The following is a 14,816-nucleotide window of genomic DNA, read 5'->3' as shown; positions in this document are numbered from 1 at the left end:
CATCTTAATTATTTAGATGAGTGTCAATCTTTCAAGTAAAGCTATATGTGCTGTCCCAGGCCACCTGGTTAAGGAAATTCCTTATAAAATGTATGTGGGACTTAAAAAAATCCTCTGGAGACATTTGTTAACCATTGTATACATAGGAACTCATGGTTCTCTACACTTTGGCCATGTTCTAAGTGTATATGGTGTGAGTCAAGATTAGATGAAACATGAAAGTGCTTAACAGTTGACTTTTGCCCTAATTACTTGACATGCATGTGCCCCCCTTCAGATGGGACTTATCTGGCCTCAAACTTTTCCTGACAGTGTCTGATTCGTCTTCCACAGAATTGCCACAGTGATATGCCCAAGACATATGTCTTCCCAAATATATATTTTTAAATCTTTAATGGCTCCTGCTCCCAATATTCTTTAGGATAAAGCATAAAATCTTCAGGCTGGTATTTAAATCCCTCCACAATGCGGACCCACCAGTCTTTCTAGTTTTATTTCATATTACTATCTTGGACACAGTCTCCATTATAGTTGAATCAGCCTCCTAGCTTTTCACCACACTCAACAATCCATGTTTCACCTTGGTGCCTTTGCCTAAGTGGTCCCTCATATCTGGAATGCACCCCCTTCAGAGTCCCTCTGCCTCATAAGATCCCTAATTTCCTTCAAAACACTGCTAACCTAGATGCTACCTGTTATATTATATGGGCTTTGGCAACACATATATTAAAACTGGAACCATACAGAGATTAGTATGGCCCCTGAGCAAGGATGACATGCAAGTATTCCACAATTTTTGCTGGCACATTGGATAGAGTTCCAGGCCTGAAGTCATGACGACCCCTCTTTCTGAGTTCAAATCCAGCTTCAGATATGTACTGGCTGTGTGACCCTGGGCAAGTCACTTAACTCTGTTTGCCTCAGTTTCCCCATCTGTAAAATGAGCTGGAGAATAAAATGGAAAACCACTCCAGTATCTCTGCCAAGAAAATTCTGAATGGGGTTGTGAAGAATTGGATATGACTGAAAACGAATGAACCACAACATTATATGAAGACTTTCCTGCTAATTGTTGATGCATCTCTCTCTTGAAATAATTATGTAATGCTTTGCATATGTACTTTGTATTTACTTGGCCAGGTACATATATTATAACCTCCATAGAATGGAGGCTTCTTGAGGACAAGAACTATTTAGTCTTTCTCTCTAGTCTCGGTTCCTTGCTCATAGGAGGGGCTTAATAAGAGTTTATCTAATTAAATTCTGTTGGAGCTCTTCCCTTCAAAATCATCTGTTCTAATATGATACTGTGTGCCTCTTACCTATAACATACTCATAATAAAGAATCAAAAACGAAAGTTGCTTGGAAGCAGCTATTGACTAAAAGTGCCAGAAGACCTGATATCTTAATCTGGCCTTAAACACTTAGTAACCTCGTGACCCTACGCAAGTTACTTAAATTTTCTCAGCTTCGGTTTTCTTGTCTATAAAATGGGGATAGTGATAGCCCTGACCTTCCCAGGTTGTTGTGAGAATCAAATGAGATAATAGAGGTAGAGTACCTAAGATTCAATGTGAATGCCAGCTATTATTATTGTTCATTCTTATTATTAACATCTTATGAATGTTTTTATCTATCAGAGTTGTATTGAGCAGTAACTTGGTGAGAAAAGAGGTATAGGATAGACTTCTGGTAAGAAACTGACCAGGGGCAGCTAGGTGGTGCAGTGGATAAAGCACCAGCCCTGGATTCAGGAGTACCTGAGTTCAAATCCAGCCTCAGACACTTGACAGTTACTAGCTGTGTGACCCTGGGCAAGTCACTTAACCCTCATTGCCCAGCAAAAAACAAACAAACAAACAAACAAACAAACAAAAAAGAAAGAAACTGACCAGAGTTGTCACTGTCTTTCTTCCAGTTCTTTCCAGTTGATTGGGAGCGTAGGATATATCTATGATATGGCCAGTCCAAAGGCATCCTGAAACCTCAGGCAAAATGATCTTCAGGTTCTAGCGGAAACAAAAATTATGATTTTTTCAAAAGGTACCCAGGTACTGGGCACAGAAATACTGGTCCCTGTCCCAATAGCTGGGTTAAAGGGGATGAAGATATAAGGTTATTGGAATAGCTGAGTATAAGATGGTATCATTAGGGAAGCAGCACTGGTTACTGTGGGGATGACTATCTCATTTTGGTAGCCAAGTTGCCACAGGGTCTTATCATTATTATTTCCATGACAAAATGCCATGCCCACAGGCTCTTAAGAGGAGAAGTGAATGTATACATCTGTATGGATTGCACAGGCGTATATGAGAGGGGTCCTCATTTAGGTGCATTTGATAAGTTTCCCATGTCTGGTGTCATAGAAATGGAGACACAAGGGAGAGTGTACATTGAGGAGGCATAGAATGTCCTAGGCATAGGAGATTCCAAAAATGGGAGAGGAAAGGGTACCAACCAGTCAGGGAAGGGAATGTACCCACAGCAGAGATAGCTTTTCTCAAGAAAGAATAGTCCCTTCCCAAACAGAGGTGTGTGTGTGTGTGTGGGGGGTGATATTTTGACAACACTCCCAGGATGCAGTGAGTTCTTTCTCCCCCGTATTCCTTTACTTCTGATTTTTACAGGGTGGTAGCAGGTGTCCTAGAAGGAGGAAGACTGGCAGCTTTTGCTGAGTTGTTCAGAACATTAAGTTGTGCCCAGCACTATGTGAGTCAGCTTGGACATCTCTGTTGTTAAATTGGCTGTTGAGATCATTTCAACTCCTTCCCATAATCACCACCGCCACTGTTCTTACTTACTTAGTGAAACAGTAACCTCTCTTAAAAATAACACCACCAACAACTCCCAAGGACCTGAAAGATTGTCAAGCCTAAGAGAAAGTCACCGTGTTAAACTCTGGACCAAGGCTTCTTTGCAAGAGACAGCAGCAGCACAGTCTTCTCTGTATAAGCCACTGGACTATGTTAGCCAGATTCCACTTTGGGAAAGTAGCTGAATTTCCCAAGAGAGGAATTGTGAGAAGCTAGTGGGTGGATAGTATATCTTTCATTTAAGAAGATAAAAGTCAGCCTAGCAAATGAAAGCCAGAGCATTCTCAGTCCTGCGTCTGACAGTGCTGGATTTGTTCACTGGCTATGAAAGGATGCATTATCGCATGGAAGCTTGTATTATGGTAGGAAAGACGGCAATGACTAGAGTATTGAGCATCTGACTGGGAAGCAAGAGATATGCATCTCTAACTGTGCAATTGATTCATGACACCAGGCCCAGATGAATTATGTTTTTAGTCTCTTTTTCCACTATAAAAAAGTCTGCTTGGAAAGAGTACTGGTAAAATTACTCAAACCCTTAGAAAAGAGATGTAATTAGTTAGATTAAGTATTATCCTTGGGGGTGGCTAGGTGGTACAATGTTCAGAGTGCTGGACCTGGAGTCAGGGCCTAAATTCAATCCCCTGAGCCACCTACCTGCCTCCACAAAGTGCTATGTAAATGGTAGCCATGATTGTTATTATTATTCCCAACTTCCCGAGCATTAGGAATTTCTACATGCTTTTTTGTAAATTGCTAGGGGAAGAAATGTATGAAAATGTGTTAGAATAAGGACACAGGCTCAAATCTGATTTTTCTCAGTTCTGTTGACCTTTGTCCCCTTACCCTTTTGCACAGAGAATAAATATCCCAACAGCTTCTAGACCTGCTTTAGGAGCAGTGTTTCCTTTAATATCCTTAGACTCAACCCATGTCCTTCATTTCTAACTTACCAACCTGTTGATCATTTTATTTTATTTTATTTTATTTTTGGTGGGGCAATTGGGGTTAAGTGACCTGCCCAGGGTCACATAGTAAGTGTCTGAGGCCGGATTTGAACTCAAGTCCTCCTGAATCCAGGGCCAGTGCTCTATCCACTGTGCCACCTAACTGCCTGCCCCCTATTGATCATTTTAACTGGAAGTGTTTGTTCTTAATTTCCTGATTTTAAATTGATTAGGTAGGGATCTTACACATTTAAAGCTGAGTTCAAATCCAGCCTCAGACATTTACTATGTGGCCCTGGGCAAGTCACTTTTTGCCTTTATTCACTGGAAAAAGAAATGGCAAATCACTCCAGTAACTCTGCCCAGAAAACCCCAAATGGGATTACAGAGAATCAGACACAACTGAAAAAATGCCAGGGTGAATGATGATTATAATCATGGGAAAGTCGATTGACAAGTCCTTAGTAGGAATAACAGTGTGTATTTGACTTTTGTTCTCAACACTGGAGTTGCATTATCAAGAGACTACCAAATTACATTAATTCATGATGTTGACTTAACCTCACTCCTAAAAGTAATATATACTCAGTTGTTTGCATACACATTGGTATAGGAAGAGTCCAGTGAGGAAACTCCCTCTGCCAGTATAGATCATTAACTGTTCTTTAGTTTATAATTTTAGAAAACTGTTTTGGGCCCTGAGAAATTAAGTAACTAGCTCTGGGTTACAAAGTCAGTATGTGCCAGTCACTACTGGAATCTAGGTCTTTCTGTTTCCAAACCCACTATACCACAAAGTTCATTCGACTTCCTATTGGTGGTGGTGGTGGTGGTAGGTTTTTGTGTTGTTGTTGATGCTGTTGTTCAGCATGCCAAGAAGAGCGATTGAGGTCTGCAGGTCCAATTTTTGTAAATCACTTGTCACCACTAAGGACGATTTGAATACCAACCCAGCCCCACACAAATATAGCTGATGTGAGCAGTACCTAATTTAGAAATGATTAATGATGCCTGTAGTCAGCCAGGGCCCCAGAACCTGGCAAATTCTCTTTCTGGCAGGAAGAATCCTTGCTCCTCCCCCTCCCTTTTAATGTCTAGATTAGAATTCTAGGTTTAGAAATATCACTTTCCTGTCATAAAAGTGACTTTCCTATCATAATAAAGTGATTTGGAAATCAAAGTCAGTAATAATTTCTCAGCTTCCCCAGGGTTTCAGTCTCTGTTAGGGATCTGCAGACTAGTCTGGGCTCTTTCTGTAGTCTTTGGACTCATACAAAATCAGCCTGCAAAAGGGAATTTAGCAAACAACACAGTTGTCCAGACAGAAAGGCGAGGTGCAGGCCCAAGTCCTTCCTGGGTGTCTTGGCCCTGACAGTATGACAGGAAAAAAAAAAAAAAGAAAGGTATTAAATGTAAAACATTTTCCTGGAAGATGAACTTTGCAGTCTTGAGCAGAAGTAAAGTTTATAACTTTGTCAAGAGGGAAAAAGAATTTTCTCTCAAATATGTTCAGAGTCAAAGACCATTGGCTCCAGTGAGTTGCTGCACAGACATGGTACTCTTGTCTCCCATATCCATGAGTTACTCTGGGGGTCTTCATCATTCACATCGTTTTGTGACAAATATGGATGGATGTCCCTGTGCATAGATGATAAGACTGTTAGTTATAGTTCCTAAATTCTAGGTTTCTTTTATTTTCTTTCTTTCTTTCTTTCTTTCTTTCTTTCTTTCTTTCTTTCTTTCTTTCTTTCTTTCTTTCTTTCCTTTCACTTCCTTTCTTTTTCTCTCTTTTCTTTCTTGCTCATTCTTTCTTCTCCCCTTTCTCCCTTTCCCTTTCTTCCTTTCTTCCTTGCTTCTTTCCTTCCTTCCTCCCTTCCTCCCTACCTCCCTTTCTCCCTTCCTCCCTTCTTTCCAACATCCTGGTATGTCATTAAGTCGCACTTCCTCTCAGATAAAATCAAGGTTTTTTTGTTCCTTTAGGAAGAGTGTCTCATCTATATGACCTTGGGTAAGTCACTTCTCTTTATCTGTTTCTTTGCATGCAAAATGAGGAGGTTGCAAGCTAAAAATTCTCTGATTCTAGTCTCTTAGCCAATGATTAGCACAGTGTTGGGCATATAGCAGATACTTATGAATAATTATTCATGGGAATTTCTCACTCAGGACATAGGCTATTCATCAACAGCGGACAGCCCATGACAGATTTGTTAAAAATGGCATTTTGTTCATTTGCCCTGTCATTTTATTTATACTAGCAGTGAGCTGGGTGAAGCACTGTGGAAAGCAGTGTATTTGGAGACACAGGGCCAAGTCCTATCAATGCTATTCATTTATTACATATATGACCTTATTCTTTGATTCTGAGTTTCCTCATGTAAAAACTAGGCAGACTGGATTTAATCATCTCTAAAGTCCCTTCTGGGTCTAAATCTACGATCCTCTTACTTTGAAGGTCTCATTCAAGATTCTTAATCTATGTTCCTACCTTTGGTAACCATGTAACTTTGTATTATTCTTTCCCAGAGTCAATTTATTCACAGACAACAGATCATCAGATCAACCTAGAGATGAACTGATCAATTGTTAGAGAAAAGGAAGAAAGGAAGGAAACAAGCATTTATTAAGCACCTACTATATGGCAGAAGTTATGCTAAGTGCTTTATAGATACCTTATTTAATTCTTACCACAACCCTGGGAGGTAGTAGGGTAGGAATTATCCTCATTTTATAGTTGAGGCAGACAGAGGTTAACTGACTTGCCCAAGGTCATACAATTACTAAGTATCTGAGGCTAAATTTTGAAGGCAGGACTTCCTGACTCTAGGCCCCAGCATGTCCTCACAGTGACACAAGTCTGGTGTCTCATTTCTTTTTCTCTTTCTTTTTTTTTTTTTTTGCAGGGGCCATGGGGGTTAAGTGACTTGCCCAGGGTCACAAAGCTAGTAAGTGTCAAGTGTCTGAGGTCGAATTTGAACTCAGGTCCTCCTGAATCCAGGGCTAGTGCTTTATCTACTGCGCCACCTAGCTGCCCCCTGGTGTCTCATTTCTGATCAACCAAAAGAGCTACCACAGGGTTACTACTGTATGCCCTGTATAGTAAATTTTAATTGATTCTAAAATGGAAATTAGACATTTTGTGAAATAGGCAATATGGCATACCTGGTCTTGGAGTGAGAAAGACCTCTCAGTTCAAGTCTTGATTCTAACACATGGTTGATTTATGACCTTGGGTAAATCACATCATCTCTCAATCTCCCTAATTCTTTAAGACTCTAAGATGCTGAATAGTTGCCAACCTGCACTGATAGAGGGAATTCCCCTACACCCCGGCAATCACAGTTTGGATTTTAAAAGAGAAGCACATTCCATTCAAGTCTTTCCATATGAATTTTTGGATTTAAAAAAAGAAGCACGTTCCACCCAAGCCTTTCCATATGAATTTAATTCCTTAGAGCTTCAACAATGACTGATGGATTATGTCTCTTCTCCAAAATCAAAAGTCCAAGTGAATAAAGAGCTACTTTTCCATCGTGCTTGAGATCCATGTCTTCAGCTCTGGCTCAGGGTGTCTCTCAATATCTGTTGCTCTGGCTGTTGGCCACAAACAAGAGACAGAAGACTTTTGAACAAGATTGAACATTCCTTCAAAACTATCCTGTGGAAAAGCCCCATCTCAGAAGTTTGGCACTATGGGAGTGCCAAAGGGATTAAACTACTCCCCCCACCCCCCGAAATTGAATTTTCACTGCAATTTCCCTGGTCTTCATTTATATCCTTATCATTTGCGTCAGTGGTAAGAGAGAGGTAGGGAAAACCAAAACTGAAAGAATGATTCTATGGCATGCCATCGGAGGGCCCAAGGTTTGAAACTCAGTCATTTGAACCTGTTCCTGGTACAGTTTGCAGTAGCCCACACTTGGCTTATCAGGGAGAGAGAGGGAGCCAAGGCTGAGTTACCCCAGAGGATCATTAGCGGGGCCAACTATTTGACCATGGGGAATAGCGGAACCAAGTTTTCCTGACCCTTGGGTGATATCACACAGGGACATCACTAACCCTTAGAAGCCCCACCCCTAGAATTTGTGTTCCTGGAAACTCCGCCCAGTGGCCCTGTGTCATGGGAATTTGGCCTGCTGGGTGGAGGCAATCTGACCCTGTGGGAACAGGCGGGGGAAATTCCGAAAAGCCAAATGGGCTCATAGATTTCAGCAGCTTAATTCTGTGTTTGAATAGTTCTGTAATGTCTAATGATAAAAGCTACAGACATCAGCAGGAAAGATTTGTTGTATTCTGTGGCAGATTCTCCAGCAAAGACAACAGTTCAATTCAATCCAATTCAAAGTGTCGACTATGCATAAACTTCTAAATTCTGTTTAATCTATTGAACATATTTAAATATTTAAACCATTAAGTTTAGCATCCTGCTTGGTTTTTACTAACATTGTACGATCTCCCCCAAACTTTCTTCTTCCAAGATCAGCCTTTGCCAATATTTTTAAAGGACAATTCACATCTCTCCTTTGGAGTTCAATACACCCTCAGCAGGTTGTTAAAAATAATGATAATAATAATAACGAAAACAGAGTCTGTCTTTGTTATTTCAACTGGGTAATAGCTTCTTATTTTAAACAGAGGTTGATGAAAAAGCTGATTATATCAGCATGGGGCACAACCTGTATCAAGAAAGAGGTGGCATTGGACCCCACTGCCACATGAGGAGGAGCTGTGAGAAGTCATTCTCCTTTTGAAACAAGAGGCAAAGAACAGGCTCTATTCTGTTGTCACCTGGCTTCTGCATGTGTCTTGTTGGGTTTATCTCTTCTGTGTAACATCCTCATTGTTAGCAATCACTAAGGGGTTCGGTGATTACTAAACGTGGGGTAATAGAAAAAGGAGAATGACTTGCAGCCATGAGAGGCCTCAGTTCATCTTCCAAGCTGTGGTACTAATTAGCTTTGTGATCATGAGCAAGCTACTTAAAATCTCTATGCCTTAGTTTCCTTATCTGGAAAATGACGATAATAATTGAAATATATCTAGCTCAAGGTTATTGTGGGGAATTGAATGAGAAGCAAAGTACTTTGCAAACTTTGTAGACACACAAATACTGGCTATTACCCATCTACCCAGACTACTTTCCTGTGATACCGATTGGGAAGGACTTGGACAAGAGATTCCCTGGATGGGCAGGTCTAGATAGGTTGCAACCTGTCATAGTGGAAAGCTATCCATTCTAGGCAATGAAATTCTAGATCCGTATACATGGAGTATAGTACATGGGGGAATGCAGATAGAATTGTTCAAGAAGCCAGATTGGATATTATTGGCAAACTGGCTAGTTGCCAAGGTGTTGGTGCCACAAAGTGGACTTGGGCTGCTGAGAAAGCTGTTAGGGATGAAAGTCCTCTACTACTCTCTCCCCTGAAGAGAAAAGGGCAAACAGTTTCCATTACCATTACCCATGAGGCCATCAGATATAAGTATTACTGCTAACCTTAGGTCATTCAACTTAACCCAAGCCAGTTGCATTGATTGCTATAAAGATACCATTTCTACCAAAATATAAGACATAATTTCTTTTCCAGAGTGTGTTTTTCACCCATTGGTCTCTATGAGCATAATGCCATACTCTGGGCAAGCTTCAGGGGTCACTAGGGCTAGAGTCAGAGTCAATCTCACTTACATCAACTCTAGGAGATCTGCTATGAGCTTAAGTTAGTCCCAAAAGTCAGGGGGTCTTCTGTGGGAATGATTCAGGTGCCAGACCCTCCTGGGAGGAAAACCTACATCACTTTGAAGAATTCTCAAGGAGACTCTTTTAACTAGAATTTCCCAAGATCCTCCATGGAGGAACCAGAATTGACCTACATCTTTGAGGATGAACAGAAAGAAGCCTGAGTACAGTGTCTTCTGGGTCCATCTTGACCCAGATTCCTAAGACAATCTCAGATACCAAGGCATCTAGAACTACCTGTCTACAGGAAGGTGTAGGATTAAGTGAGGGGCAGGGGTTGGGGGTGTGGAAGGATAATGCTTCACTCCCCATTTCCTGGTGGTAGCCACAGAAGGTACAAAATTGGGATACACCCAACTTTGCTGTGGGGAAAGAAAAACAGTGAAATGGGAATCTGACTTTGAAGTTGGGGAACCTGAGTTTACACCCTAACCCTGATACTTATCACCTGTGTGACATTGAGAAAACTATTTAACTCCATTGGGTTTTAGTTTCTTCATCCATAAAAAAGTAAATTAGACAAAATGATCTCTCAGGTAACTCTGAGCTGTAGATTTGACATCCTACATCAGCACTACCTGTCAGGACTTTGCCAACTACATAGTCCTAAAAGAAACAACAGGGGGGCAGCTAGGTGGCGCAGTGGATAAAGCACTGGCCCTGGATTCAGGAGGACCTGAGTTCAAATCTGACCTCAGACACTTGACAATTACTAGCTGTGTGACCCTAGGCAAGTCACTTAACCCCAATTGCCTCATCAAAAAAAAAAAAAAAGAAACAACAGGAAAAGTCTAGCAGTCAGTGACTCCCACATGGGATGATAAATCAAAGTATACATATATATGTCATATGTCTACAGACAGGGGCCATGCATGGATCATATTGTGACATGGACTCTTCTGATGAGTCACAGTGTCTTCCAGTAAGGAGCTGAAGCACCCGTGTCTTACCAGAAAGGGTCGCATACATTCCATGCATGGGATGTCTCCCACTACACCTATATTACAAGTTGTCAAGGCAATGACCTTAAGGAGGCAACCCAAATTCCACATCTTAGTTCTCCGGTATCTTAATTAAGGATCCCAGCCTAAGTTTATGTCATATCCATTAGGTAGGTGGAAGGGAGGGAATAAATTCAGAAATAACTTGGAGATTTGGATGCTATATTTGGCACAATAGAAAGGGTACTAAATTAAGAACTGGAGTACATAGTTTGAAATCCCAGCTCTTCCATTTATTGGCAGTGTTTCCTTCAATAATGTCACTTAAATTCACTGGGACTCAGTTTCTTCATCTATAAAATAAAGGGGCTGGACTGAATGACCTCTAAAGTCTCAGCTCTGTGCATAGATTATTGGATTTGGAGTCAGGAATACCTGAGTTCCAAGCCTACTTCAAATATTTACTAACTGTTTGACCCTCAACAATTCTGCTTTGGTTTTCTCATCTGTAAGAAATGGGCTTCAAATCCGGCCTCAGACACTTGACGCTTACTAGCTGTGTGACCCTGGGCAAGTCACTTAACCCCCATTGCCCTGCAAAAAAACAAACCAAAACAAAAGAAGCTGTGTGAAACAAAGAAAAAAAAAAAGAAATGGGCATCGTAGTAGCACCTACCTCCCAGGGTTGTTACGAAGACTAAATAAGAATATGTGTAAAGCACTTTGCAAATCTTAAAATACTATCAATTTTAGCTGTGACTATTATGATGATGATTAAAACTTTGAATCTTTCCCACCCTAATTTTCAATTTTTTTCTTCCTTTTTAAAAAAAAAGTCATCTAACAAATGTCAAAGTGATGAAAATTCTGGTTATCTTATATAGTCTATTTAATGACTTGCATGGAAAGGGAGTATTTCATAGCAGGCTACTAAAGCTGTTGAAAAATGGGCATTGGCCCAAATGGACTATATTTTAACATTAAGGAATTTAATCATATTTATCAGGAAAAAAGTTTAGAATTCTCAATTTATGGGGCTATTTCTCAATACATCCTGATGGTTATTAAGTGTGAAAAATGCTAAAAAAAAAAAACAAATCATGGAAGGTTCAAATCAGTTTCCATTCCTGTGGCAACAAGAATTTTTTTTTTTTAATCTCCTGGGAAATAAAGCCACCATTCCTGCTGTGGGATAGAGATTTAACTCTATAATCTGAGTTTCGTATTAGCTCTCTGAATCAAAGATGGATTCATTTCTTTGTTAGGGTATTGATTGGCAAGTTATCAGGGTTCCTTGCCTTCTCTTTGCTAGCATTTGCACAGGCTGAAATGCACAGGTACAAGCTAAGAGCAAGTCACAGTTCATGTTCAAAGTTCAGGGAATTTACCCGATCCATTCTTGACTCACCTGAGCTGGGACAACTGACCTCAGATTCAGGTCAGGAGGCAAAGGGTATGAGCTATCTATGGAAGACTGAAGAATTCTGTGAAGTTAAGGAAGTGTTTGGTCATATTATTCATTAGTCCTTTGACTGCTGAGAACATTCTGTACCCTGTACCATGAGGCAGAGCTGGCTTGGTGTTAGTTCTCAAGCAATTATTGTTTATCACTTGGAATCTCATTTGCAGAGAGGGTAGATAAGTAAACTGATAGTTAAACATTGGTAAACCAATACATTCCAATGATATCCACCTATGGATCACATGACCAAAGTCTACTACCAGGCCCTAGACAGAAAAGAGAAAGGAAACTGCAAAATTTGTTCATCTCACAGTTACTATTTACTTTCACAGTTTATACTTTTCATTTGTCGTCTCGCCACAGTCTTCCTTTGGTTTGAGTTGGCAGAGTTTTCAATTTGTCAAGTATTTACTGATTGCTAACTGTACTTGGAATATTGGTAGGAATTCTGTGCATGTGGGAGAAAGGGAGGAGGAGACAAAAGACTTGTGTAAGCTGGTAGAATGGAATTCCTCCACAGATGATGATGGTAGTGAGGACTTTGTACAGATAGTGAAGTGGTACAGTGTATAGAGTGCCAGACCTGGAGTCAAGAAGACCTGAGTTCAACTTTAGCCTCAGATATTTACTAGCAGTGTGACCCTGGGCAAATCATTTAACTTCTGCCTGCTTTAGTTTTCTGAGCTGTAAAATGGGAATAGCAATAGTGCCTACCTCTTAGGGTTATTGTGAGGATCAAATGAGATATTTGTAAACACACAGTCCAGTGCCTGGCACATAGTAGGTACTTAATAAATCCTTGTTCCCTTCCCTACTCAATTAGTAAACAACCAACTAATGTACTTACTAAAGTGAAATGGAAGTCTATTCCATGTTTTTTTTTTAAAAAAAAACTATTCATTTTCCCCCATCTCCTCTTCATTGCAGAGGTAGGGTATTAGAAATGTGAAATAGTGAATAAAAGGCCAATGTTTTGGTTTTGCAGAATGTTTTTTTTTCCTCTTTGAAAAATTTGTGTTATATGGAAGGATGGGGGAGGGAAGGGATAGATTAATGGATAAATGTGATGGAAAAACAAAAGCTATCAGTTTTAAAGAATTAAACTCTATGCATTTTTTATCATTTTGATTTGCTTCCCTCTTTATTAATTTAACATTCATTAAGAACCTACTATGTGCATTTTAGAACCATTCCCTCTTCCCACCTCACCCCCCCAAAGAAGGTAAACTTCTTAGGAGGGATTGTTTCACTATTGTGTTTGTATCTCCAGCACACAAGCACTTTGCACATAGTAGGTATTTCATAAATATTCACTAAATTGAAAAATGTTCAGAAGGAGTCGAGAACCTTCTTTAGAGAAATAACTAAACACATGACATGAAACATCATAATTCAAGGTATTCTATAATAATGTAGAGAGCAAAATACCACTTTTCCTTTGTGTAAAGGATTTCCCTTTTCTGTAGGATTGCATGTGGATTCATATACATTATCTCATTTGATATATATTGCATGAAAACTGGCTTGAGTTCTGGAAGGGAAGAGATCAATGCCAGTGGGAATTAGCTATAAAGGCTTTGCAATATGTTTTTTGGAACAATTTTCATATCCATTTATTTTTTTTAAAAACCCTGAGCCTCAGTTTCCTTATCTGTAAAATAAAGAAAATAATGTCTGCACTAACTACTTCAGAGGAATGTTATGGGGAAGTACTTTGTCACCTTAAAGAGATATGTCAATATCTCTTTAAAGCTTTTATTATTATTTATATGTAGTTTCAAAAATCATAAAGATAATAGATTCAGAGCTGGAAGGGGCTTTAGAAATCATGTAGTTCAACTCCTTCAGTTAATTTCGTTTGATTTATTGGAGGATGGATTGCATGCCCATAGTGCTTAGAAAAAAAATTAGATTTTAGGCTCATTGACATGTTTGTTTTATTCCAGAGATCTCTAGAAATGCATTGCTTTTTTCAAGGATATTTTTGGACAGTTTTCATGGCTGAAGAGGAGTATCAGGGGCTGGTATTTTTTTTAAAGAAAAATTTTCCTTTATGATTTGAAAACAATGAAAAATGGGAACATTTTCTTTTCCTGGTAAAAGATATTGTCAATGTTGTGTTACCTGCCTCTTTTCCTTTCATTTATAGACTATGGCTGTTATGTGAAACTGCTTCCTTCCTGGGCACTTAGAGGTAGAGGTTCCATATTGAAAGTAAGAACCATGCTGACAATGTAGTACTAATGAGACCAATCCTTGTTTAGAAAGAGGAAGTAAATAGTGTGATCATCCAGTTTGCAGATGAATTGATCATCATGCATGGGGGAGGAGGTGGAGTAGGGAGCTAGGAAGCATTGAGGTTTGGTAGAAAGAGCATTGTATTTGGAGTCAGATTATCAGAGTTCGAATCCCACCTCAGTGACCTTGGCTAAGTGGCTTAATCTCTCTGAGCCTCAGTTTAACAACTTGCAAAATGAAAGGGTAGGATAAGATGATTGATTTCTAAGGTCCTTTCCAGCGCTGTATTTAAGATCCTATGATCTGTAGGCTATAGTCACATTTTTTTTTTTAAATTGGGCAATGAGGGTTAAGTGATTTGCCCAGGGTCACACAGTTAGTATGTGTCAAGTGTCTGAGGATGGATTTGAACTCAGCTCCTCCTGAATCCAGTGCCAGTGCTTTATCTACTGTGCCACCTAGCTGCTCCTGTCATGTATTTTTTCTATCCAAAGAGTTAGCTACATAAATATTTTTGTTAAAAAACAAAGTTACAACAAAAACTTTCTATTCTTTGTTTATCTGTTTTCCTCACTCCTCCCCTTTTCTCTCCTCTATTTCTAGCCCTTACCCTAATCTCATATCCCTGTTTTGGTCCCCAGAATAATTGAAAAGAGTGCTTGAATTTGAAGTTGAGAAAT

At 39.7% G+C, this 14,816-nt stretch overlaps 1 pseudogene; it reads left to right on the top strand.

Annotated features, from left to right (window-relative positions):
* The first annotated feature begins 706 nt into the window (after positions 1 to 706).
* LOC122727038 lies at positions 707 to 798 on the top strand (annotated as a pseudogene).
* Positions 799 to 14,816: the final 14,018 nt, after the last annotated feature.

Source organism: Dromiciops gliroides, chromosome 4 (assembly GCF_019393635.1).
Source record: "Dromiciops gliroides isolate mDroGli1 chromosome 4, mDroGli1.pri, whole genome shotgun sequence".
Lineage (NCBI taxonomy): Eukaryota > Metazoa > Chordata > Mammalia > Microbiotheria > Microbiotheriidae > Dromiciops > Dromiciops gliroides.
The sequence above is the reverse complement of the archived record's forward strand: the minus strand, read 5'-3'. Positions and strand labels throughout refer to the sequence as shown.